The sequence below is a fragment of the Sus scrofa genome, chromosome 7, assembly GCF_054392235.1.
Source record: "Sus scrofa isolate SSC_HxYL_T2T_F1_AM1 chromosome 7, Sscrofa_HxYL_maternal_Yorkshire_Landrace_v2.0, whole genome shotgun sequence".
Taxonomy (NCBI): domain Eukaryota; kingdom Metazoa; phylum Chordata; class Mammalia; order Artiodactyla; family Suidae; genus Sus; species Sus scrofa.
The window spans coordinates 79,049,243-79,074,953 of NC_139389.1; positions in this window are offsets into that span (position 1 = coordinate 79,049,243).

A 25,711-nucleotide genomic window follows, 5' to 3' on the forward strand; every position below is an offset into this window, starting at 1 on the left:
GATGAGAGAGTCAGATATAAGACAAATGGCAATTCATACTTCATAAAATACTATCTTGTTGCAAAATATAATTAATTCTATGTTATATATAAGTTCACCTAAGCATGATTTCCGTTTTGAACACAAGACCTCTTCATTATGGTATGGAAAAAAAAATGACCCTGCACAGTCATTTCTCAAGGTCAACATTAGAAAAGAAGGGCGAACATTAGTTTGAAAATTGCAACAGTTCTTTAAACAACTGAAGACCAACTTAACTATTGCAAGAACATTAAACAGAATTTAAGGGATCATTATGTATACAAATACATCAATGCTACAATAGAATTGGCCGTTTCCCTTTAAACATGTTGCTTAAACAATCTGTAAAATGGAGGAAAATTAATATTTAAAAATTCCTTTAAAATAAAATCTCTGTTTTATGGTAACAATGTATTACAAAGTTAAACAGTAATCACATATATAATTAAATCAATGATTATGTCTATACTTAGATCATAAATACACAGACCTCAATTTGTTTAACAGAAAACATTGCAAAAATAAGCAATTTTATGATGTTTTTCTTCATTTAATTCTGAGCTTTACTCCCCCCTCCCCAATTGTAATTTATAAACTCTATAATTTAACCCAAACCCAAAATATAAGGATGAAAATATTTGGGAGGCAGAGAATTAAGTTAAAGGAAGTAAAAATATTATCTGTATGATATTTCCAAAGCAATCAAAGGATGAAAGCATTGGTATTTGAAAGTGGAAATTATCCATAATTTTCTATTTTTAAATGAAAAACTCTAAGAGAAAATGTAAACTTGAAAAATTGTCAAGAATCAAATAAATGGAAATACACCTGACCAGGGAGGTAAAGGATTTCCATGCCGAGAACTATAAAACATTAATCAAGGAAATTAAAGAAGATGGAAAGACATAGAAAGATATTCCATGCTCCTGGGTTGGAAAAATTAATAATGTAAAAATGGCCATACAACCCAAAGCAATCTACAGATTCAATGGAATCCCTATCAAATTACCCAGGACATTTTTCACAGAACTAGAGCAAACAATCCAAAAATGTATATGGAACTACAAAAGACCCAGACCTGCCAAAGCAATTCTGAGGAACAAAAACCAAGCAGGAGGCATAACTCGCCCAGACCGCAGGCAATATGACAAAACCACAGTCATCAAGACAGTGTGGTACTGGTACCAAAACAGACAGACAGACCAATGGAACAGAAGAGAGAACCCAGAAATCGACCCAGACACCTATGGCCAATTAATCTTTGACAAAGGAGGCAAGAACATCAAATGGGAAAAAGACAGTCTTTTCAGCAAGCATTGCTGGGAAACCTGAACAGCTGCATGCAAACCAATGAAACTAGAACACACCCACACACCATGCACAAAAATAAACTCAAAATCGCTGAAAGACTTAGATATAAGATGAGACACCATCAAACCCCTGGAAGAGAACATAGGCAAAACATTCTCTGACATCAACCTTATGAATATTTTCTCAGGTCAGTCTCCCAAAGCAACAGACATCAAAGCAAAAATCAACCAATGGGACCTCATCAAACTGACAAGCTTTTGCACAGCAAAGGACCCCAGCAAGTAAACCAAAAGACAACTTACAGAATGGGAGAAAATAGTCTCAAATGGTGCAAGTGACAAGGGCTTAATCTCTAGAATATACAGGCAACTTATACCACTCAACAGCAAAAAAGCCAACAACCCAAGGGAAAAATGGGCAAAAGACCTGAATAGGCATTTTCCAAGGAAGATGGACAGATGGCCATGAAAAAATGCTCAGCATCACTGATTATTAGAGAAAGGCAAATCAAAACTACCATGAGATGCCACCTCACACCAGTCAGAATGGCCATCATTAATAAATCCACAAATAGCAAATGCTGGAGGGGGTGTGGAGAAAAGAGAACCCTCCTGCACTGTTGGTGGGAATGTAAGCTGGTACAACCTCTGTGGAGATCAGTATGGAGGCATCTTAGAAATCTATAGATAGAACTACCATACAACCCAGCAATGCCACTCTTGGGCATATATCCAGACAAAACTCTCCTTAAAAAAGACACAGGCACCTGCATGTTCATTGCAACTCTGTTCACGATAGCCAAGACATGGAAACAACCCAAATGTCCATTGATGGACAATTGGATTAGGAAGATAGACCCAATGGAATGCTACTCAGCCATAAAAAAAGAACACAAGAATGCCATTTGCAACGACATGGATGGAACTAGAGACTCTCATGTGGAGTGAAGTAAGTCAGAAAAAGAAAGACAAATACTATATGATATCACTCATATCTGGAATCTAATATAGGACACAAATGCACCTTTCCACAGAAAAGAAAACCATGGACTTGGAGAATAGACTTGTGGTTGCCAAGGGGGAGGGGGAGGGAGTGGGGTGGTTGGGGAGCTTGGGGTTAATAGATGCAAACTATTGCCTTTGGAATGGATTAGCAATGAGATCCTGCTGTGTAGCACTCGGAACTATGTCTAGTCACTTATGATGGAGCATGATAATGTGCAGAAATAGAATGTGTACATGTATGTGTAACTGGGTCACCATGTTGTACAGTTGAAAAATAATCGTATTGGGGAAATAACCCTTAAATATAATAATAATAAAAAACGAAAAACTATCAAATACCAAGTATTTTTGAGAGGGCAAGATCAGATGATTATGGAAAGGTCTTAGCAATGTAGTTTATTTAAATACTGTTACATTCATGTTTGCTCATACTCAAAACTTCAAAATTTGCTTAAGTATAATCATTTACAGTTCAGGACAACCCTTATTATTTCCTGAATGAGTGGATTATCATTATAGCATATCAGAATAATGTAATATAACCAATGATTTTAGACACAGGAGGGACATTAAAAATTTCTTAGCACAACACAATCATAGCAGACCTTAGGAAGCTGAATCCCAAAGATGTGAAGTATCTTACCCAAAATCAAAGAATTTTTAGAGTGTAACAGATAGTTTCCATAACTAAAATTTATATCACATTTTTCCCCTCAGAATCATTAAGTGATTGAAAATTTGCCATTCCATGGCACCTTTTAATAACTCTTCCCACTCATCCTCTTTTCATTAAAGTAATTTACCTTTGTATAAATTGGTTGATATAGCACACTATTTATGGTCTTGTGAAATACCTGTCCTTGTGTTAACAATGTCAGATGATAGAGTCAGAAACATCCAACAGAGATGCCTACCGGCAGCTGAGATATTCTTATATTATTAAACACATCTGTAAAATAATCTTAGGAAACTAGAATTAATATTCCCACATGCATTGGAAAAGCTAAATTGTTAATAGCTTCCCCAGGGCTTTGATTCTTTCTATGACACCTTCAATGATTTTGTCGCTGTTTAAACATTATAAACTATCACAATTTATCCTCATAAAAATGAAACAGTGCTTTGAAGACCTCAGTTACTTTAAAATAAAGGATGATTATCTGCTTAACAATTAGCAAGTGATTGAACCATATAAATCAAGTTCACAAAAATAAAACTGTGGAGATCAAATTATAGAGACCAGAGTAATCAAATAATCTGGATAAGTGCCAAGTTTCTCCTTCATTTCACTCTTTTATCTAGTCCTACTTTCTGTACTACTATCACATATTAAGTAGAAACAGATTATAACATATTCTAGTTTGAAGTAAATACATGAGTGATATACTTGATTAATAAAAAAGTTAAATAGAATGTAGATTTTACAGTAAAAGCAAATTTTTAGTAGAAAAATCTGCACAGACATCAAAAGGATTGTGAATGTCTTGAATGTGGTACACTTCAGAATGTACATTACAATGTTAGTGTTCAGGCTTTACATGAATAGCATTTTCATTGGACATAAATTTGGATACAACTGCACTGAGGAGGGAATCTAATCTTTGACAAAGAAAAATATGATTTAAAAGCTCAAGTAGACTCCACAATTGGAACAAAATGAGGGCACCTGAACACAAGAGAACCCATTAATGCATTCAGTCGATTACTAATAGATGGATGAATAGCTGGATGGGAGAACAAGGATTCATGATCCTTGTGACTGTACCAGTAATTACTGCTTTAATCATTATAGCTGCTATTTGATAAATCATTTCTACTCAACGAAAATGACCAAAATGTTAGGTCAAAATATTTTATTTTTATCCTAATAGGGAGAATAAATGTAAATTTCCAGTATAGATACATAAGGCATCATTTTTATTCCAACCACATGTGTTAAGCTATTTTTTTTACTTTTCAAATTTGTTGCTGTGAATTTTTAATGTAACAGGCTTTGTTTAAATTTACCTAACATTTTTCAGCACTGGCATTGCCCATGATAACGTAAGGACTGCCATAGAACCAAAAATAAAAATATAAAAATTTTTAAAAAAGAGAGAAAGAGGGAAGTTTTTTGTTGGTTTGAGCTCTAATAACTCTTAATCATTGGATTAGAATCAGTGAGAAATAGATGGAGCTTTCGAAATATACTTTCTTCCAAGATAAACTAGTTCTTGTGGCTATCGAGACAAACCACAAAAAAAAAAACATGTACCAAACCCCCACAAACAGATAACACAAAGCCCAAACCCTAATGTATTTTCCCTTCCTTCTTTCTGTCATTCTTTCCTCATTTCTGCTGCTGTGCCTCTTCCTTCCCACTCTTCTCAACTTGCTTTCACAAACATCTACTGGATAACATTGGATAACATATCATTCCAGAATGTTCACAGTTAATCAGGGATAACAATCATATAAATAATACATATACAAAGAATAATGATTGCACAGAGGACACAGTGTTTATTACCTGAGTCTGAAAGAGGGCCAGAATAGGCAGCAGAAGAAGCCAATGAGTTGGATGTTGAAGGATGCCACCAGGTGGGCACATGAGGCAGAAGGAAAAATTCTCACAAAGTGTTCTCAGGGAAAAGAATCATTACTTCTCTTTTGTACTATATCAGTCTATATGGGCCTTTCAGGATTATGAATACTGTCCTTCCACAATTGCCATGTCACCAGTGTGGTGACAGTTGGGTTAAGCCTTATTCATTTGAGATAGCATGTACTTTGGGGTCCATTTTTTTCTAGTAGTAGGGCTTATTGGCTGGCTTTCTAGACTGCTCTTCTCAGGAAATGAAGCTTAAGAAGTAAACAAAAAAGAGAGATTGATTATTGTCTGTAGCTAAGTGAGAATCAATCTAAGTAATGCCGTAGACTAAGAAGAAACTTGGGAGAAAAGTACACAAAAGTCTGGGAAAGTTAATTTTCAAGGACTTTGCATTCAAGTAGTCATTGCCCGTCCTTACTGAGAAAATGTAAAAGAACGAAGAAACCAGTAAGTGCATGAATTTTAGAATATAATTTTCCACGTAGTATATTATTATGGGTACTATATACTAATAACATAGTATATTATTATACTATGTAAATCTAAAATCAGCTTAAGGTAAGCCCAACTCAGAGAATTTTTTTTAATTTTTATAAGCCAAATTGCCTACTTTCCTCCCATTTTCACTCGACTCTCAACAAATGTCAAGGATGGGGGATGTTGGTAGTGAGACTTCAGATAACTTTATAAGTAATGGTATAATAAGACAACTTACAACTAACACCTATAACAGGGCATGGAACATAGTAAGTGCTAAATAAATATTTATGAATGAATAAGTATATGTTCATCCCCATAAGGGATAGGAAAAAAAAGTTTCTGGTGATATCTTGTCTCTTTTGACATTGATTTTCTGTTAGCTCCATGGAAATGAATAGAAAAGGAAGTCAGCAATTTTCTAACTGCTTAAAAAATAAGGTCTCTTATATTCCATTGGGATAAGATTTCCAACTAGGTGGTATTCAGGGGATGAGTAAATTACAGGACTTAGGTAATGGAAAACATGAAGGCGTAGAATATATATAAGATATATGTAAAGTAATAGAAATGTTATAAAAATATATACATAAAAATATATAATTTCCTCCCAATTTCATTATGAAATATATATAAAATACATATGTATAATATATAACATATATAATATATAACAAATATATAAAATATATTTGTTTATTATAAAGAGAAAGACTCCAAAAGATTTGTTTTGTAGTATGTCAAATTCGCAAAAAGATAATATTCTTTTCCTTTTATTATATGACAAAAAGATTTTGATAATCTTAAACTGGTTCCAATAATGATCTAAAACTATTTAACTTTTTAATAATTTTACAAATTATTTTAAAGAATTTCCTTCATGGGCCAAAATAAGATAGATGATAGATGATAGGTAGGAAGTAGGCAGGTAGGTAGGTAGGTAGGTAGGTTTTTCAGACCTATTCATATAGTGCATTGTAAAAAGAATTCTGGTATTGACTATAGAGGTTGAAATGATAATATCAGGCAAATTAAAGAATCTTAAAAGTTAACAGTTATTTTCATGTAAAGGATGCTTGTCCTAGCATATGAAAAGTACCACTTTTTTATTATATTTCCTCAGTGATGAGAGATTGAGCTTAGGGTCTTTGGAGAAAATTTTAACAAAGGAAACAGAGCTTTGAATCCTAGCAAGTAGATATTTTCATTTGCATTAAAATAATGTTACTCCATTTGCTCATTAAGCTAACAGTTTTTGAGCCTCTACTATTTGTTAGTCATTGCCTTGGGCCCTATAGATAGTGTTACTTTAAAAAAATTTCAATAACATAAAAAAATTTGGATTTTACTATTTATTCAGCCACCCCTCAGAGGCAAGCCATGTAGTTAAGAAGACTGTCTAGGACTAGAATGGAAAATCATTTTGGAGATGCTAAGAGGTCTTTGAAGAGAAAATAGCATATGGCAAGGGTCATGATTAACCACTGAGCCACTCTCTTTGGATTGATCAGCCTTGCTTTGATTTTTAAAATGATAGCAACAATAATACTAACACAGTATTAATCATAGTAACAAAGAAATGGAATATTCTTAAATGGTAAAAGTTTTCAAGGAAGGAGGAAGATACCACCACCAATTAAGACTGGGCTAAAATCTGCAGCCACAAATGCAACTTCTGGTACCTTGAAGTTATTTGTTTAGGAGGCTTTCTTGAAGGTTACTTTGAATAGGTTCCTATCAAGCAATAACACTTCATGAAAGGCTGATCTGAATAATCTAGATTGATAGCTTTAGGCAACAGCTTTTGAAAAAGAGGAGATATAAACAACCAGATATTTATTTAAAATTCAAATATTTTGATAAAGCCTTAGTTGAAATATATGGATTTAGGAGGCTAAGTCATCAGGATAGAAATCCTAGCTTTCTCATTTATTATGTAATAATTTTCTTTGATCGTCAGTTTCCTCATTTATCTAAATGAGGCTAATGATATTTTTAGTGTTGTTTGACTGAATTAAAACAATGTATATTGAGAACTACACATAGTTTCTGTAGCTACTAGAAATTATTACATGACCAGAGGTCTTTTCTAATAAAACGAAAGGTTTCCATCCAAATAATAATATTTCTCAGAGAAATAGGATCGATCCTACAGAGCTAAGAAATTATTTTTCGTATGTCCCTACACAGATATAAATTTATCAGCTAAAATCTATGATGTAATAAGTTAACAATGTCTGGACATGAAAAATAATATGTGAAAACTCCTCATTTATTTGATATCAAAGTTCATTCATGTGTTGTTTTAAATTCATATTAATCTACAACTCTATAAATCACTTGGGCTTAGAAAATAATTTTGCAGAAGACTTGCATTTCACCCTTTAGATCCTTTTGTTAATTTCAATTCATTTCAGAAAATGTCTGAAGTCTTTAATGAAGTACTATCTTCATTTATTAGTGCACTATAATTTGGTGAACTTCAGCAGCTTTAAAGTACAAGGATGAGATAATCAATTATAATTGTTTTAGAAATGTTTTTATCTTAATATTTTTTTAAAAAAGCTCTAAGGGAGTAATAGCACTTTTCATCTGCAAAATACCTTATAAAGGTGAACTAATAGGAAAGGAATATTCTCTGGTGGTTCAACAAAAAAAATTAAGAGTTCAGAGAACTAAGTTCTATTTCTGTCCCCTCTGTTGACTTCAATGATTTTAGGTAAGTCACCTAGTATAGGTTGTGCTTTTCATATATAATGTGTCCTGCTCCAAAAGAGGTCAGAGAAGGACATCTTGACTACTTCTGTTTAGAATAATTAGATAATTCTATCCATGTCAGCCAGTTTGTATAACTTTTCAGTATTTTAAATATGGGGGATGGGCCAGGTAAAGTTGAGTATTACTCTGAAATAAAAATTCCAACTTGGAGACAGAAGCACATGAGTTCAAATTCTGATTCATCCTTTAATTAGCTGCATAGCCTTGGGTGTGTCACTTCATTATTCTGAACTGTGTCCTTACAATTCAAGTACAGTTAGTGATACCTAGTTCTCAGGGTTGTTCTAAGAAGTAAATTAAATTATACTTGATATGCATTATATCTCCTTGCTTAACTAGGCTTCCCCAATTGGTATACTCTACAAAAATCCAGTCTTGACAATGAACAACTAACAACTGAAATTTCACCTACCTTTACTCAAAACAAAGCAAAAAACAGACAGATACACACACACACAAACACACACATACACACACACACACACACACACACCATTGGCAACCTTGCATTCTCTAATATTATAGAACTACTTCTGCCTCAGAGCATTTGAAGATATTCCTTTTCCTGCAAAGTTCCTCCTCCAGACATTATTACAGCTTATCCTCTCACTTCCCTCAGGTTTTTGCTTAACTGTTATGATTTGAGTGAGTGCCTTTGTGACCATGTTATTTAAATTTCTCCAAGGAAGATATACAGATGGCCAACAAGCTCAAGAAATAATGCTCAACATCACTGATTATTAAAGAAATGAAAATCAAAACTACCACAAGATACCACCTCACACCATTCAGAATGGCCATCATTAATAAGTCCACAAATAGCAAATGCTGGAGGGGGTGTGGAGAAAAGGGAACCCTCCTGCACTGTTGGTGGGAATGTAAGCTGGTACAACCTCTGTGGAGATCAGTATGGAGATACCTTAGAAATCTATACATAGAACTGCCATATGACCCAGCAATGCCACTTTTGGGCATATATCTGGACAAAACTTTCCTTAAAAAAGACACATGCACCCATATGTTCATTGTAGCTCTATTCACAATAGCCAAGACATGGAAACAACCCACATGTCCATTGATGGACGATTGGATTAGGAAGATATGGTATACAGACACAATGGAATACTATTCAGCCATAAACAAGAACAAAATAATGCCATTTGCAGCAACCTGGATGGAACTAGAGACTCTCATATTGAGTGAAGTAAGTCAGAAAGAGAAAGACAAATAGTGTCACTTATATCTGGAATGTAATATCTGGCACAAATGAACCTTTCCACAAAAAAGAAAATCATGGACTTGGAGAACAGACTTGTGGTTGCTAAGGGGGAGGCAGAGGGAGTGGGATGGACTGGGAGCTTGGGGGTTAACAGATGCAGACTATTGCCTTTGGAATGGATTAGCAATGAGATCTTGCTATGTAACAATGGGAACTATGTCTGGTCACTTACTATGGAGCATAATAATGTGCAAAAAAAGAATGTATACATGTACAGATGTGATAAAATCATTTGAGTAATAAAAATGAAAAAATAAAAATAAAAAAATGTGAAAAAAAAGAATGTATACATGTATGTGTAAATGGGTCACCATGCTGTACATAGGAAAAAAAATAATGTATTCGGGAATAAATAAATAAATAAATAAATTCGCCATGTATTCCTCACTTAACACTTCCTGTACTATCTCTCTTCTTTACCTATTTTTCTCTTCTCTCTTCTTTAATTATCTATTATTGCATATCATATCAAATTACCCCCGAACATAGTGATTTAAAACAAGAAACATTTATTTTGTCACCCTGGGGGTCAAGATTCCTAGTGTTAGCCTATCTACGTACCTATGTTACAATATCTTTCATCAGTTCCTTGACACATACACCTTCCCATAAAGCAGGTCGCAACATGGCAACTGCCTTTCCTCAAAGAGAGCAACAAAGGAGTGAAAACAATCCAAGGTGGAAGTCACAGTATGTGTGTAAACTAATCTCTGAAGTGACACTTTTGCCACAATCTATTAAAAGTAAGTCACTAGGTCCGCCATCATTCAAAGATAAGGTTTTACATAAGTAGGTGAACACAAGCAAATGGAGATTATTGCAGGCCTTTTAGAGGCTGCCTATCACCATGCAAGTAGGGAATTTGCCTGTTTTGTTCACTGTTATATTCTAAGAGTTTATAAAAATGCCTAGAAAATAGTATGTTTTCCATGTATATATTATCTAATCCAGAATCTGCACATAGCTGGTATTTAATAAATGATTGCTAAAATTATCATTCTTGAATGTGCTGAATATGCTTTTTTATAGCCATCCCTTTCCTTATTATATTAGATTTGAATTCCTATGATTTTACTGAATACAACAACAAGAAAGAACACACTAAGGTACATCCTCTAAAACTTTCATATTCTGGAAACCATACATCTCCTCTAGTTATCAAACGTGCAAATAATAGGAAAATCAGAATGACTATATGAAAAAACCATAAGAACAGGGAGTTCCTGTTGTGGCTCAGTGGTAACAAACCTGATTAGTATCCATGAGGATGTGGGTTCAATGCCTGGCCTCTTTCAGTGGGTTAAGGATCTGGCGTTGCCATGAGCTGTGGTGCAGAGCACAGACGCAGCTCAGATCTGGCTTTGCTGTGGCTGTGGTGTAGGCTGGCAGCTGCAGCTCTGATTCTTCCCGTAGCCCAGGAACTTCCATATGTCTCAGGTGTGCCCCTTTAAAAAAAGGAAAAACTGTAAGACCAGTAGGAAAGAAAACTAAAGGTTGCTAGTATTCATCAGATTATATGCATAGCAGTTGTTGGAAAATGAGTTTCATAGAAAAAATGCTTTTTGAAATTATTGATGTTTTCCTGCTGTACAATTCTCTATCATTTTTCATTCTGGAGAAGTCAAAATTGCTGTTAAAAATAGGTTTTCATTTCTAAAGGCTCTTCTCTTTCATGAAAATAGGATCTTGCCCTTATAACAGGCATAGTTTACTGGGGATTTTATGCCTTTTAATACCATTGAGCTGAGACCTGATCAAATCATAAGAATTAGAAATTAGCAGTAGAAGAACATCCATAGCAGAAAGAACATCTCATTCCCATTTGAAGCTAGGTGAAATTCAAGTGAAAAAAAGTGCACAGTTTGATGAGTTCAACAACATCTGTTTCTCTTGTTTTCAACCGTTCTTGTGAGTAAATGAATAAATGACAGGTGCCAAAGAAGAGGAGGAATGCCAATAAAGTTCTGACTGGGGATGGGGTGCTGTCCCGTCCTTAATGGCCACCATGCACCGTGCAGTGACAGAAAGTCTGCTTAGTCATAAGGCTGGCCTTGGAGAATGTAGCTTCTCCTAAGCCATCCTTAAGATACCAAGCACCCATCCTGTGAGAGGGATTCTGTGTGTGAGCCAAAACAGTGAGCCCTGAGGGGAAGCTGAGAAATCAGACCTCAGGTGGTTCCTGTGTGTATGTTCCTGAGGGCATAGGAAAACAATCACCTGTGCACTTTCACTTTAATTTACCTTTGCTCTTTGTAGCTATTACTTCAGGTTAATAATCCGGTAGCTTATTATTTATATTATTCCTGAAAGTGAGGTCATCGTATGTTCAGGAACTGATGGGTCTACCTTTCAGTTACACTGGAACTGACACTACTTAAAGACCTTATTATTAATAGAGCAGATAAAGATGTTTTTGTTTTTGCTCTAATGACCATTGACCCCAGGTATGGAGACCAAATTTTATGCCTAAAGCAGAAGGGTATAATAGCTGGGTGCCCATGGTTGTACACTTACTTTCCTGGGATCATTGAGGGAGCTGAATACATGCACAACACCCCCACTCCAGTACTGATGTGACCTGGGTGAAAGCTTTTAACTCAAGAGGAGTGAGAAATCTCTCTGTAACCTAGATGGAAAGAGTGGGTAAGGTTGAAGCCCCTTTCACTTCCTCTGTGAACTCTGTTTTATGAGGAAGGAAGGGAGTATTTCTCTAATATGTTCTTCCTTTAGAGAAACAAAGCTTTGAGATCGTGACTTTTCTTAGAACGATACAGCTTATTAATACGTGAATTGTAATTTTAAACAAGCAATCAGGAAGTGCTAAAGAAAAAAATATTTAAATGATCATATCAAGAATAAAAATAAACTATTCTTTATCAGTCATGAGATTATAAAGATGACACTTTTTTCTTTGATGTTATCTGGAAGTTAAACTGATGAGTGTCTAAAGAGAATACACTTAGTTTCTCGGCAAACAATTGAAGTATTAGATCATTTTAATTATATTAGAATTACTCTTGTGTAAGCTGCGACAGCATTTGTGCAGCAGCAACAGGATTCGAGGATGTGTAAGAGCAGGGGAGTTGAAGGCTTTAATTAGAATTGAAAAACAGGAACACTGATGTACCATTCCTTTTAGAATAGATCCCAGCTTCATTTAATTTAGAATTAGAAAATTTGCAAAAGAATGAGACAAATATGGTTAGGCTAGAGGTAGCAAAAAAGTGTAAAAACAGTCAGCAAAAATATGCTAAATAAAAGCTGTTGTTTACATTAGCACTTAACAGAGTAAACAAGAAAAAAGATTGTTTTACTAATAAAGACAAAGGTAACAATGCAGCTGTAACAATTCAGGTTTTAAAAATTATATTTCAATCATTTAAGAGGCATTAATGAAAACTGCTGTTAAAGCAAATATAAACAACTGTGAATGCAAAGAGGTAGTGTATTCGAATGGGTAGAGTGCTGAGGAAGAAATGCCTAGTCTTGAAAAGTATATTCAGCTGGGCCTCTGATTCTCTATGAGGCTCCGAGAAAGGTGCTTTCTTACTAGTGCTGCCGTTTTCTCATCTGCAAAACAGAACCCATTAAAATCTTAACTATATTTAACTCCTGAATATACTGTGTGATATATTGGTTCAATTTCAGATATGCAAAAACTTGCAAAAAATATCTTAATACGCTAAAACAATTTATTTAGTCTTGCTACTCTTTCTTTGAAATAAGGCCAGGGAAACTCTAGTATATCAAATAAAGTTCAGTTGCTCTGGTGAAAGTGAGGAATAAGCAGACCATCACCCACTCACCCTCTATACTCTCATCTGTTGCTTTCTGGCTGCTACTTAAGGGAGTCCAACAGTTCCACAACTCTGTTGATCACAGTTGACCAAGACTCATATTCCTGATGCTAGCAGCTGGATATGTGGAATAATTCAAATAAAGAACTAGTTTTTCTTCACTTTTCATTCAACTTCTCATGTACACAGTTTTAATAGAATGATCATTTTAAAGTGCATTAAACTATAAAAGACATTGTAGAGATTCAGTTTAAGTATCTCCACTTTTTTTTTCTTCTCAAAAAGTAAGTACAAAACAAAATTATTGAAACCTGAATTTAATGTATTTCAGTTTGTAAGGTAAGACTAAACAATAAACATCTCCAGCTAAGCATTCCTACTTTTATTTAAAGAACTCAATTCAAAGGAAGAGTGAGTGATAGCGAAACGCTCTCCACGCTAATAATTGAAAGACCTGGATTCCTGCGTTCTATCTCCAGTTCCTTCATTTATTGTACATGCAGTTTTGAAAACTTTATTTTATACAGTTTTTTTCCTGTGTAAAATGGGAATTATATCCAAAATATGTCTTAATAAAGATAGTGTTACTGAAGTCAAAGCCCTCTTTGCATTTCAGTAAATACATAGCATTTTGATCAAATCCTTTATTGTTGAGAGAAAGAAAAGGAGAGAAAAAAAGCATTTTATTTTCTACCAATAGATTTCTAATATGGAGATTCCCCATGCCTCTCAGAATAAAACTGATTCTTTCATTCATTATTGTTGACCGAAAGAAACATAACCATCAAATGAGGCAAAAAAAGAACAAAAAGCAAAAATGAACAAACTAAACCAAGAATATTTGTAGCCGAGAACAACAGCATGCTCGGAATCAGAAATCCCTGTACATCTCATTCATATGAGGGGAAGGAATTTTAAGTTATGAGATTTCTTTCTAGGGAGTTCCTGCTGTGGCACAGTGGATTAAGAACCTGACTGCAGAGGCCCAAGTTGCACAGAATTGTGGGTTCTATCCCCTGCCTGGTGCAGGTGGTTAAAAGATCCAGCATTGCCACAGCTGTGACACAGGTCATGCTGTGGCTCAGATTTAATCCCTGGCCTGGGAACTTCCATATGCTGTGGGTGCAACCATTAAAAAAATAAAAATAAAAATTGTATTCTGTATTCAAATTTTTAATAGGTTATTTTTCACCAGTTCTTCCATCCCATCTTCTGTCCTTCCACTGTCACAAACCTGAAGTCACCCCTTCTCCTCCTGCCACCTTCACTTTTTTTTAGCAAGCTTTCCAGTTCATGTATCAAATTTTTAGTGGATTTCTGAATTTTCTACAAACCCAAAGTTGTCTTAACTTTGCCCACGTAGTTACAGAATAAGTTATGGCCATATAATTACACTAAAATGTGGATAATGCTTAAGTCAGATAAAAGAATTAATGCATATCCCATTAGATAAGAAGCTATTAGATGAGTAGCAGCAAAGTGGGTGTTAGCATTTTTACAATTCTCTACTTAAATCCTGGAAAATTAAAATCATCAAAAGAGAGAGCAGTTTGGCTGTCAATACTTCATTGTTACTCATGTCCTGACCGATTCTTCTTTGTATAACATTCACTTTGTTATAATTATGACTAAAGAAAAGATTGCCTTAGCACTTTCTTTATCAGAGCTTAAGGGTATTTTGAACTAAATGCCTTAAAATTGTTCGAATGTAAAAATAAGTTATTTTGATTATGTAGATGACATCTTTGTCACTTGTAAAGTATGAAAACAAAAATTCCCAAACTTTAAGCTTAAATATGCTCTTTTCTTCACTTGAAATGAAACTTCAACACATTGTTATATTACTTTATAATATACGCAAACATTTTCACCATGTTGTCTACAGAAACACTTCTCAGTCTAGTATATTGGCTATTTTACTTGTAAATAACTCAGCTGAGGATAAAAGCTCTCAGCATCAAGTTTAAGAAGTATACCGTTTTTTCTTTTTAAGGCTGCACCTGCAGCACATGGAAGTTCCCAGGCAAGGGGCTCAATAAGAACTGCAGCTGTGGTCTACTCCAAGCCATAGAAACACCAGATCCAAGCAGCATCTGGTGACCTATGCTATAGGTTGTGGCAATTTCAGATCCCTAACCCACTGAGCAAGGCCAGGGAATGAACCCATATCCTCACAGACACCGTATTGGGTTTTTAACCCACTGAGCCACAATGGGAATTCAAAGCAGTACATTTAAGATCATAGTGATTTGGGGAGTTCCTGTTGTACCTCAGCGGAAACAAATCTGACTAGTAAACATGAGGACACAGGTTCAATCCCAGGCTTTGCTCAGTGGGTTAAGAATCCAGTGTTGCCATGAGCTGAAGTGTAGTTTGCAGATGTGGCTTTGATCCTGCATTGCTGTGCCTGTGGCATAGGCCAGCAGCTGCAGCTTCAATTCGACTCCTAGCCTGGGAACTTCCATATGCCACAGGTATGGCCGTAAAAAGACCAAAAAAAAAAAAAAAAAAAAAGTCACAGTGATTTCACTTATACATTGGAATAATTTGTTCTTTTTGACAAAGACTTGTTAGGATTAACAGTGACTGTAGACAGCATTACATAAGACTTCAACTAACTTAAACTGCTACCCTATGCATTAGTTCCTGATTTCAATTACTTGAAAATTCTATTGTCATTTAGAGGAAACTCTACAATTGGTGTCAAATACTTTTAAAAATATAATAGAGTGCATTCAAACATGAAAAACAGTTCTCACTGTGACTCAGCAATTTAAGGACTTGACACTGTTAAGAACTTTGACGTTTTCTCTGTAAGGATGCCAGTTCAATCCCTGGCCTTATACAGCTGATTAAGGATTTGGCATTGCTGCAAACTCTGTAGATCTCAGACATGGCTCATATCTGGCATTGCTGTGGGTGTGGTATAGGCCAGCGGCGATAGCTCCTATTGAACCCATAGCTTGGGAACTTCCATTTGTCGCAGGTGTGGCCCTTAGAAAAAAATGTGAAAAAAAAATTGTCATTTGAGTCTACTGGTTTCCATTACTATCTTATGTAGTAGTATTGTTAACATAAATACTATGATTAAATGTGGAGAAATTATATTAAAATTCAAGGTAAGCAGTGGCCAAAGATAAGAGTTGTTCAATTTGACCCAAAAACTTACTATGACCAAACTTTGAAAAGATTACTGGTTTTTTTCCTCTCCTTTTTCTTTAAGCAAAGGTCCCCTGACCCAAAGTTGTTTTCACATACTCTTCTGTCCTAATGATATTACATTTTCAGATCATTCTTCCTTGGTGTTCACATCTAGTGGATCATAATAACAGGTTCAATCGAACATGACTTTCTAACCTGAACACATCCAAATGAATGAGAAAGACACTAGCCACCTACCTTACATATTACTGAGGAAAAACATCTAGTAAATGACAATCCCTTTTCTAATTGTATAATTCCAATCAACTGGCTAAAAAATAAAAAACCTATGCATTCCACTAGTCACCTTGTAATCGAATTTTTGGAGGACAGCAGCAGCCTTACACTTACACTGTTCAGTTCGGCACCTAGCACTTCCTGGGTGTTTAATAAATATTGAACAACCCAGCAATCAAGCCCTCCAGGCAATGGCTGCAATTGTTAGTTGACACATATGCAGACTGTACACAGTAGGAATTGTCAATCAAACAGCCAGATCTGAACACACATTAAATAGCAGAGACAATAATGGCAGCATCACCTTCAAATAAAGGACAATCTATATGTATATATTGTGTTACATATGAATTTAAAAGTATTCATAGTTTCCTTTGCATTCCACTGTGCATTTACATAGCTTGCTGCATGTGAAATTAGCCAAATACACAACCTTCAGTGACTATGATTAACAAAAGGTCAACAATATCAAATTTTTTTTTAAATAAATAATAACTTTGCCTGAACTAAATCCAATATTATCCTGAATACAGGGTGTCTAAGCCTTTTGTACCATCAAAAATGGAATTTCCTCCAACTAAACATATTACAGCTACTCACTCCTGAACTCCACAGTCCTGAGAGTCCAGTGTGTGATATATGAACAGAATTACATGCGTGACTTTGTCTTTGTTTTTGTTTTTTGTTTTTTTGTTTTTTGTTTCTGCTTTTTTTGTTTGTTTTTAGGGCTGCACCCACTGTATGTGGAGGTTCCCAGGCTAGGGGTTGAATTGGAGCTACAGCTTCTGGCCTACCGCACAGCCACAGCAATGCAAGATCTGAGCCACATCTGGGACCTACACCACAGCTCAGAGCAATGCTGGATTCTCAACTCACTGAGTGAGGCCAGGGATCAAACCCATCACCTCATGGTTACTAGTTGGATTTGTTTCCACCGCACCACAATAGGAACTCCAAGGTGGTCACTTTGAAACTTAAACCTTTGTGATTAAAAACTATCATTTAGATTTAAGAAAATAAAGATACCAAAAAAGTAAATTATATTATTGCCCTTTTTGCAACATCATCTTCCCGGTGGCCTCACAGAGTTAATGAATTTCAATATCCCTAGGTTTAGCTATCCCTAAGGGAGCTGACCCAGTTTTTAAAATAAAAATTAAATTCCATTAAATTAAAGAACAAGACAAATGAGGGTACCAAGGTGATGGGAAAAGCCTTGGCATGCCTAACATTTACCTTCTCACCTACATTTTCTGTGATCCTTGTTCTTGTGTCAACCGTTTAGTGAATATTGCTTGAGCTGCTTAAAATTATACATTTAATGTCAGCTTTACGCTCTAAGTAATATTTAATTTGAGACATAATTCACTTTTGCATTGAAATTAGCTCTGCAGTGTGAAAACTGGCTTCAGGTGAATTCTACTTTAAAAAAAATGCAAGTGAGAACATAAAGAACCTAAAAGCAAGCACCACAGTCATAAGAGAATCACCACCAGCTGCTAGAGGGTCCTGTCTGTTGAGAAAATTGTCTTATATCCAGATGAGTGGAGTGTATTTACTGTAAAAAAAAATCACATTCAAACTAGGAAAAAAAAGAGCCCTGGCCATCTCTGAGGCATGCACAGAATTTTTTTTTTATGCCTTAGATTCTTAAGAACACTGTGAACTTAATTCACCCCTTGACATTTGCGAAGGCACTGAAAAAAACAGAAAGTGTTTGTTTGTATTTTATTTGCTCTTTAATGCATCTTGATACACTTTTCTTCCTCCTGACCAGCGGGTAATATTGAGTCACTTCACCCAAACACAACCCTTGACTGACTCAGATCATTTGTTCAGTACTTACTGAGTTCTTATGATGTGCCAGGGATGGTAACAATTGCAAAGTGTAAATGAGGAAGACATGCCCCCTCTGCTCTTAGGAAAGGTAGGCATATATAGATTATTACAATGCAACATGAGAAGGAGAAGCTAGGCATATATAGATTATTACAATGCAACATGGTAAAGGCTAAAATAGAGCCATGAACAAAGAATCTTAGAAACACACAATAGAGCTAATTAGGGGTGGCACATGAAAAGACAGAGTAGGTAGGTCTCGAGTAGAGTCGAAAGAATGAGCAAAGAAGTTTGTATGTTCCAGGAGGAAAAAGTACTTATCCAGGACACCTAATACCTTTTCCACTATTTCCTCGAGAATATCTACTTGTAGGGCCACACAGATTTCCCTTTCAAGTGGATGGTGGTCCCAAGTTATTCTTCACTCTAAAAGGTAAATGTGCCTAGGATATCTTTGGAGGGTTTAATATTAATCTCTTTGATACTCAACAGGAAGTATATTTCTACCAATTTCTCTAATGTCAGCAAAAGTGGTAGAAATCACTTTAAGCAGGGCACTAGGTATAGAAAGCTGACTAGAAATTGGCCTGGAATTCCAGCATTAACTGTTAAGTGCAATTATAGAAAGATGCATTAGCTGCAACATGAACAAGAAGGATGGACAGAACCCATCTAGGGAGACATCAGAGAAGGAAGATGTCTTAAAGCATATGGTGTCTGACTTGAATCTCAAAGGAGGACTAAGGCATAGATAAAAAAAGATGGAAGGGGAAACCAGGCAGATGAAGTGGATAAAGTAATATACGGTAGCTCAAACATCACTGTGCATATTAGGCTTTTAAGTGGCTTAGAACATAAGGAAAGAGGGCAGAAGGGAGAGGTGAATCTGAGGAGGTGAATAGACAGCAGATGTTTGGAGAGATATTATGTGCTTTTGGAAAGAGCTTGAGGTTAAATCATTGTTAGTGGACAGATCTTTCATAAATAAAGTTGATATCCTGAAAATTTAGTCACTTGCTAAGGCTGCAGAAGAAATAAATAGTAGAGCCAGAGGTCAGATGCAGATCTGTCATCATCTAGAGCCCATTCTCTTGACCACCTCATCATAAATGACCATCTTATGGGGAGGTATTTTCAGATCTTCCATTAACTTAACTTTCCTTCTCATTCCTCTTATTATCCATCTATGATAGGGTGGGAGGAGCAGGGTTGGGATTGGAAAAAAATCATGCTAAACCAGAATGTGTTTAGAATTTACAGAGATAGCAGATGTGAAATTTGGGGGAAGAAGCATGCCACATAAGTGCTTATGTGATATGTGAATCCAGTGATTTTATTTCCCTGCTAAAGCAACAGAGAATTATGAAATTAAAGTCATAATTGGGCCCAGAATGCTAATAGGTACATCTGTATAAGCCAACTAGTAAACAAAAACGACGGCAGAGAAAGGAAACAGAATGTAGGAATGCATGGCAACTGAAAATGCATCCTAGATAATTTGAAGGGGAAGAGGGATGGATGTAATGTTGGCATAAAATATATAAAATAATGCTCCTTGGATAGAGAGAAATTATTTTTATTCTCTGGCAATAATGTAATCAGAAACATTGGATTTAAATTGATAGAGAACACACTTTAGCAAAAGGCCAAGGGCAGAATACCAGAACTTTGATATATGTGGAAGGACAAAAACAGTTTTCCTCTTGTAATTTTTCAGGCTCATTGGATCTGTTCTATACACAGTAGAATACTTTACCATTCAGCAGGAGCAAGATGACTTAATATGGGCCCTTTCTTCCTAAATTTCAATGTTCTCTGACATTGTACCAAGTTTCACTTAAAATACTGTCCAAGAAAATGGTTAACTGCACTTTTTGAAAGAGCAACATCATGTCAATAATAGCTGACAACTGGAAGAAATCATGATTACTCTTAAACACAAAGACCACCTGCCCCCCCCCCTTTTCCTCTTTTTCTGAGTGAAATGTGGTAGGGGAAAAAAGGAATTGAAATTAAAAGAGGAATTAAAAAATCTGCCGAGGTACACATGTTCAATCTCTGAGCTTCTGTTGGTTAACATCTCTTCTGTCCAGTAATTGGTCCGATAATAAATCTGAAATGAGCAAAGCCTCTATTTAAGGAACATAGATTTGAAAGCTTCTAGCTTGAATAAAAAACATGTATTACTAAGCTGTGGGTTGTCAAAGAGGAACAGCCTCCTGAAACCAGTTTGCTGTGGATTTATTTGAAAATGTAAGACAAATATTTGGTTGAAGCCCAGCATTCCAATCTATGTATACACGCTCATCAATTTCTTCAGGAAAACACTGAAAGTGGCATTAGGAGAAATTTGTATTTTGGCATTGATCTCATCATTTCTTAGATGCAACATGATATATATAGAGTCTTGATCAGATGGACTATAAATTTTTTCCAAAAATATTTATTGAATGGTTGCTATTCAAAGGCATTATTAGGGACAGCAGAGCATATGACGAAGTAAAAGACATCTGTGTCCTCAAGGAACTTACAAAAATTTGTAAAGAATATTTGAATACATTTAAAGATTTTAATGGGAGGTAGTACAAAAGATTGATATAGAAAATAAGAGTAAGCAGAGGGATAAAGGCAGTTATTCTTTAGAATAAAATTTATAGTATAATTAAAAGGACAGTGATTTGATCCTTTACATATAAATCTCAGTTTTGCCTGAGCATGCTCACATTCCACAGTTTCTAAAATAGCCATTTTTCTTCCTCTCCTCAAACAATGTGCATTCCTTCCCAACTCAACCCCATATTTCATTAACAAAATAGAAGTCCTTATAATTCAGACTACCTCTCTCTCTTTCCTTATAACTATCTAGTAGCTTCCACTGATTTAAAATAGAATCTAAACTTTGACCATGGCCTACAAAGTTGCAGATGGTCTGTCACCTGCCTACTTTTCTTTCCTTTTTGCACCTCTTTCTCTTTAGCAGTCTTGGTGCCAACCTCTTTGACTTGTTTTGCTTCCTCAAATGGGCCTTCTTCATTGCTGTTTTATGTCTCTGCACCTACAGTTCTGTCTACCCACAATATCCTTTCCTGAAACTTTCTCATGGTCAGCTTCTCATCACTCAGTTCTCAGCTCGACTGTCATCTTTTAAGAATGGCCTTCCCCGAGTTCCCATCGTGGTGAAGCAGAAACAAATCCGACTAGGAACCATGAGGTTGCAGGTTCAATCCCTGGCCTCGCTCAGTGGGTTAAGGGTCTGGCGTTGCTGTGAGCTGTGGTGCAGGTTGCAGATGTGGCTTGGATCTGGTGTTGCTGTGGCTGTGGTGTAGTGTAGGCAGGCAGGTATAGCTCCGATTAGACCCCCAGCCTGGGAACCTCCATATGCCATGGGTGCTGCCCTAAAAAGACCAAAAAAAAAAAAAAAAAGAATGGCCTTCTCTTAACATTTTATCTGTATTCCTTTCCCAAATACAAAGCATTTTTCTACCATATTAGCTTATCTTTCAAAAAAATCAATTGCAAACTAAGGTTTATTGGAACAATATTGATGTATTCATTCCACATTAAAAGATACGAGTAAATACAGTAAAAGCTATTTTCTCACCGTAAGAGTCCATTATTTCAAGATTTATAGATGTCACAATTCTATTTAGTCCACAATATCTCATCCAAGTCTTTTCTCAAAAATATTTTGTTTCAATCATTTATAGCTTACTGGTTTTCAGATTAAAATTATGTATATTTAAGAAGAACAATATGGTGTTTATATACATAATGAAATAATTTACTACAGTCAAGCTAATTAACATAGTCTATCTCCTTGTATGGTTACGATTTGCATGACCCTGTGTGACGGGTGTATTTGAGATGTACTCTCTTAGTCAATTTCCGGTATATACTATAGTGTTTTTAACTACAATCACCATGCTGGAACATAGATCTCTAGACTTATTCTTCCTACATAATTGAAACTTTGTACCCTTTGACCAACATCTCCCCCTTTCCCTCATCTTCCTGTCCCTTATAAACACTGTACTACTCTGTTTTTATGAACTTGACTTTTTAATAAGGGAGATCATGTAATATTTTTCTTTCTCTGCCTACCTTCTATCTTGTTTCTCCTTAGCGCTATGGCTCTTTGAGATTATCTTGCTTAGCTGCTTACTTTTGTTCTGCCTGCCTGTCTTACCAAGTGGAAGCTATATTGGGAAAATAATTTGTCTGGCACCCTCAGTTATGGCACATGGATCTTTAAAAAATATCTGCTGATTGAATGAATCAATGTATAACTGAAAGAATGACAAAAGTCTAAAGAAAGATGTTAAAAAGAGAAAAATGGAAAATGTGTTCTTAGTAGGTTAATCCTTAAATGGGAGTTACAATGGTATAGTCTTCCAACTCAGATATTCAGGTATGAAGAAAACAATCCACCTTTGCTATCAGTCGTGTCATGGTTATTCCAAAGTATTAGTTAAGTCCACGTTATCTGCGATTTGAGTTGATAGAGAAGCAGAAGGATTAAAGGATATTTGTCAAATGATACTAACTTTAATTTATATAATTTCCACATACTAATTTTATATCCATGTACTTTTGGTAACATTTCCTGCTTTCCAGCTAATTTGGACAGATCATCCAACAATAACACATTTGTGAGCATGGTGCAGCATGATCACGTACTCTTAAGTACATTGAAGAATGTAAACACTGTTGAGTAACTAGTATTCTGTTATCCAGCAACCAGTCATGTGATACTCTCTTCTAAGACCTTAAAAATAGGTAGATTCTAATTTACCCAAGCTATGCTATCAAAAAACTAGGAGAATACCTACTGTTATTTTGTATGCTAGGATGTAATGCTTTTTTAATAGCAGTAAATGTTAGACTTAGTGAAATATGTGTTCCTTTTAATGTTTCTTAATTTGATATTTAACATTTCTTTACTAACTTGGAGAAAAAGGAAATCTAAGGGTCCAAATCAGAGCTAGTAGGCAAGATTATTAAAATAATCCTCTACACATTTTTACTTTGCACACATTTAATTTAACATGATTCTCAGCAATAGCTTCAAAAGTAAGTACCTCTTAAGAGACTTTTAGTTACTTTTAAAACCACTTTCTGGATTCTTGTAGCCTCTTTAAAACTAAGGTGGCTTAGGGAAAAACTCCCACCACTTCTGAAAAAAAGCTTTTTAAGTAAAAATCTTTTTTTTTCTTTTCTTAATTTTATTCTTCTAGTTATTTTCTTTAATGTACTTACTGATATAATGCAGGATAATGTCACTCATAAGTTCTGAACACGTAGTTATGGACCGATAATTTCGTAGGTTAGAACATTCGGTCAGAACACTCGTTTGATTATCATGTCCTCTATCCTATTCTATAATTTTTCATATATCCATATGTCTATCTAAGTACAAAAGACAGTGGCTGCTCTCTGCTGAGAGATGAAATGGAAATCTCCATTACAATACATTGTCTCCTGTATGAATGCTCTACATTTTCTGCTGTCTTCACTGTATTAACTAATGTCATCTTGTAGATTTTTAGCCTTGTCTAAACTACTCTTGCAATGACACTAATAATGAAAAAATACATCATGAGGGACAGTTATTAATATATAGCACTAATTACATAAAGCATTATTTTGTCTAGTACTGCTATATTACATGAAAAACTGCCCTATCATATTCATTTCATATCAACATAGTCTATACATGGAGAAATATATTTTGAAAGGGAAGTTGGTTAATTCTTTTTAAAGTCTTATGAAAAGTGGTTTTGAAATTACTGTATATCCCCAACCAAGCCATTATATAAATTTGCGTTTGTGAATAAAGATCAATCTGAGAAGCAAAAGTTTAATAATACAAAACGAATATGAATTATTCAAAAAAGAGCCAGAATATAATGTTTTCCTTTAATGAAAATGCTGACAATAAAAGTGGAAATGTCTTACCAATTTGGAGCTTTTTTGCAATTTTGTTCTTCCCACTCACATAACTATAATAAAATGCTCTGTAAAGTGAAAAGAACATGGAAACCACCGTTTTTGAAATACACTGAATTGACTCATGCCTTTATCAGCTAGAATTTTTCTTGTTAATTGCATATTCAAGCCTTTTGTAGTCAAGAGATAAGATTAGAAAGGGAGACAAAGGAACAAAATTTTATTAATCAATAATCAATAGTAGAACATGAAATGTTTATAGTTGTGTTAGGAACCCCAACGAAATGTGTACAATGGTCATGTCTCCAAGAAACTAGTCTTTGTGAGCCTAGCTCCCATTTGCAAGGCCGCATAGGACTACAGGAAGCCGCCAGAGTTTTTGGCACAGGGATTCCTTTCTACTGTCTCCCACTTTTCTGTCCCACTATGTCTCACTTTGGCTTTCCTGATTTCTTCACCCTGTTAAGGTTACCCCTTAGATCTCAGTCCCTGCACAACCCTTTCCTAGGTTTGGCCAAGTAGTTTTGGTTACTTATCCTAGCAGATCTCAGCACCCTGAAAAGCATGACTTCCAGTGTCTACCTGGTGACTTTTTAACTTTAATCATAGGCTGGAAGAGAGATTGTACCCTTCCTTATCCTTTCACTTTCTCCTCATAGGCCCTCTCCAGCCCAGGCTAGTTGAGTGCTTCCTTCACTTGATCCAATTTGGTCGGTCCTTCCTGGCGTGATCTGGAGAGAAGGAAACAAACGCATGTAGCCTTCAGCATGGTAGAGCCATCGCTAGGGGGTTGTAGGTAAAACAAAGAGCTGCCTCAAGGGCATTGCCAGAATGTGTGCTGAGTACTTGATTAGAGCCTGAGGAATTTTCAGTGACTCAAACATATACTTTGGTGATAGAGAGGAAATGTGTCATAACTGTCTGCCAACGACATATGAGACAACTGGGCAAATGCTCTGCAGAAAAAAAGGGGAGATAACCAACAGGACTTCCATTTCCATAAAAATGCTATCTATGAAATGTTTTAGATTAGTTGATGTATTTTTGAGTATATTTTACTTTATTTTTTAAATTAAAAATATAGTATAATTGATTTACAATGTTGTGTCAATTTCTGCTGTACAGCATAGTGATCCAGACATATATATAAATATATATATACACACATACACATATACATACATACACATATACATACATATATACATTTATTCCTCATAATATCTTCCAT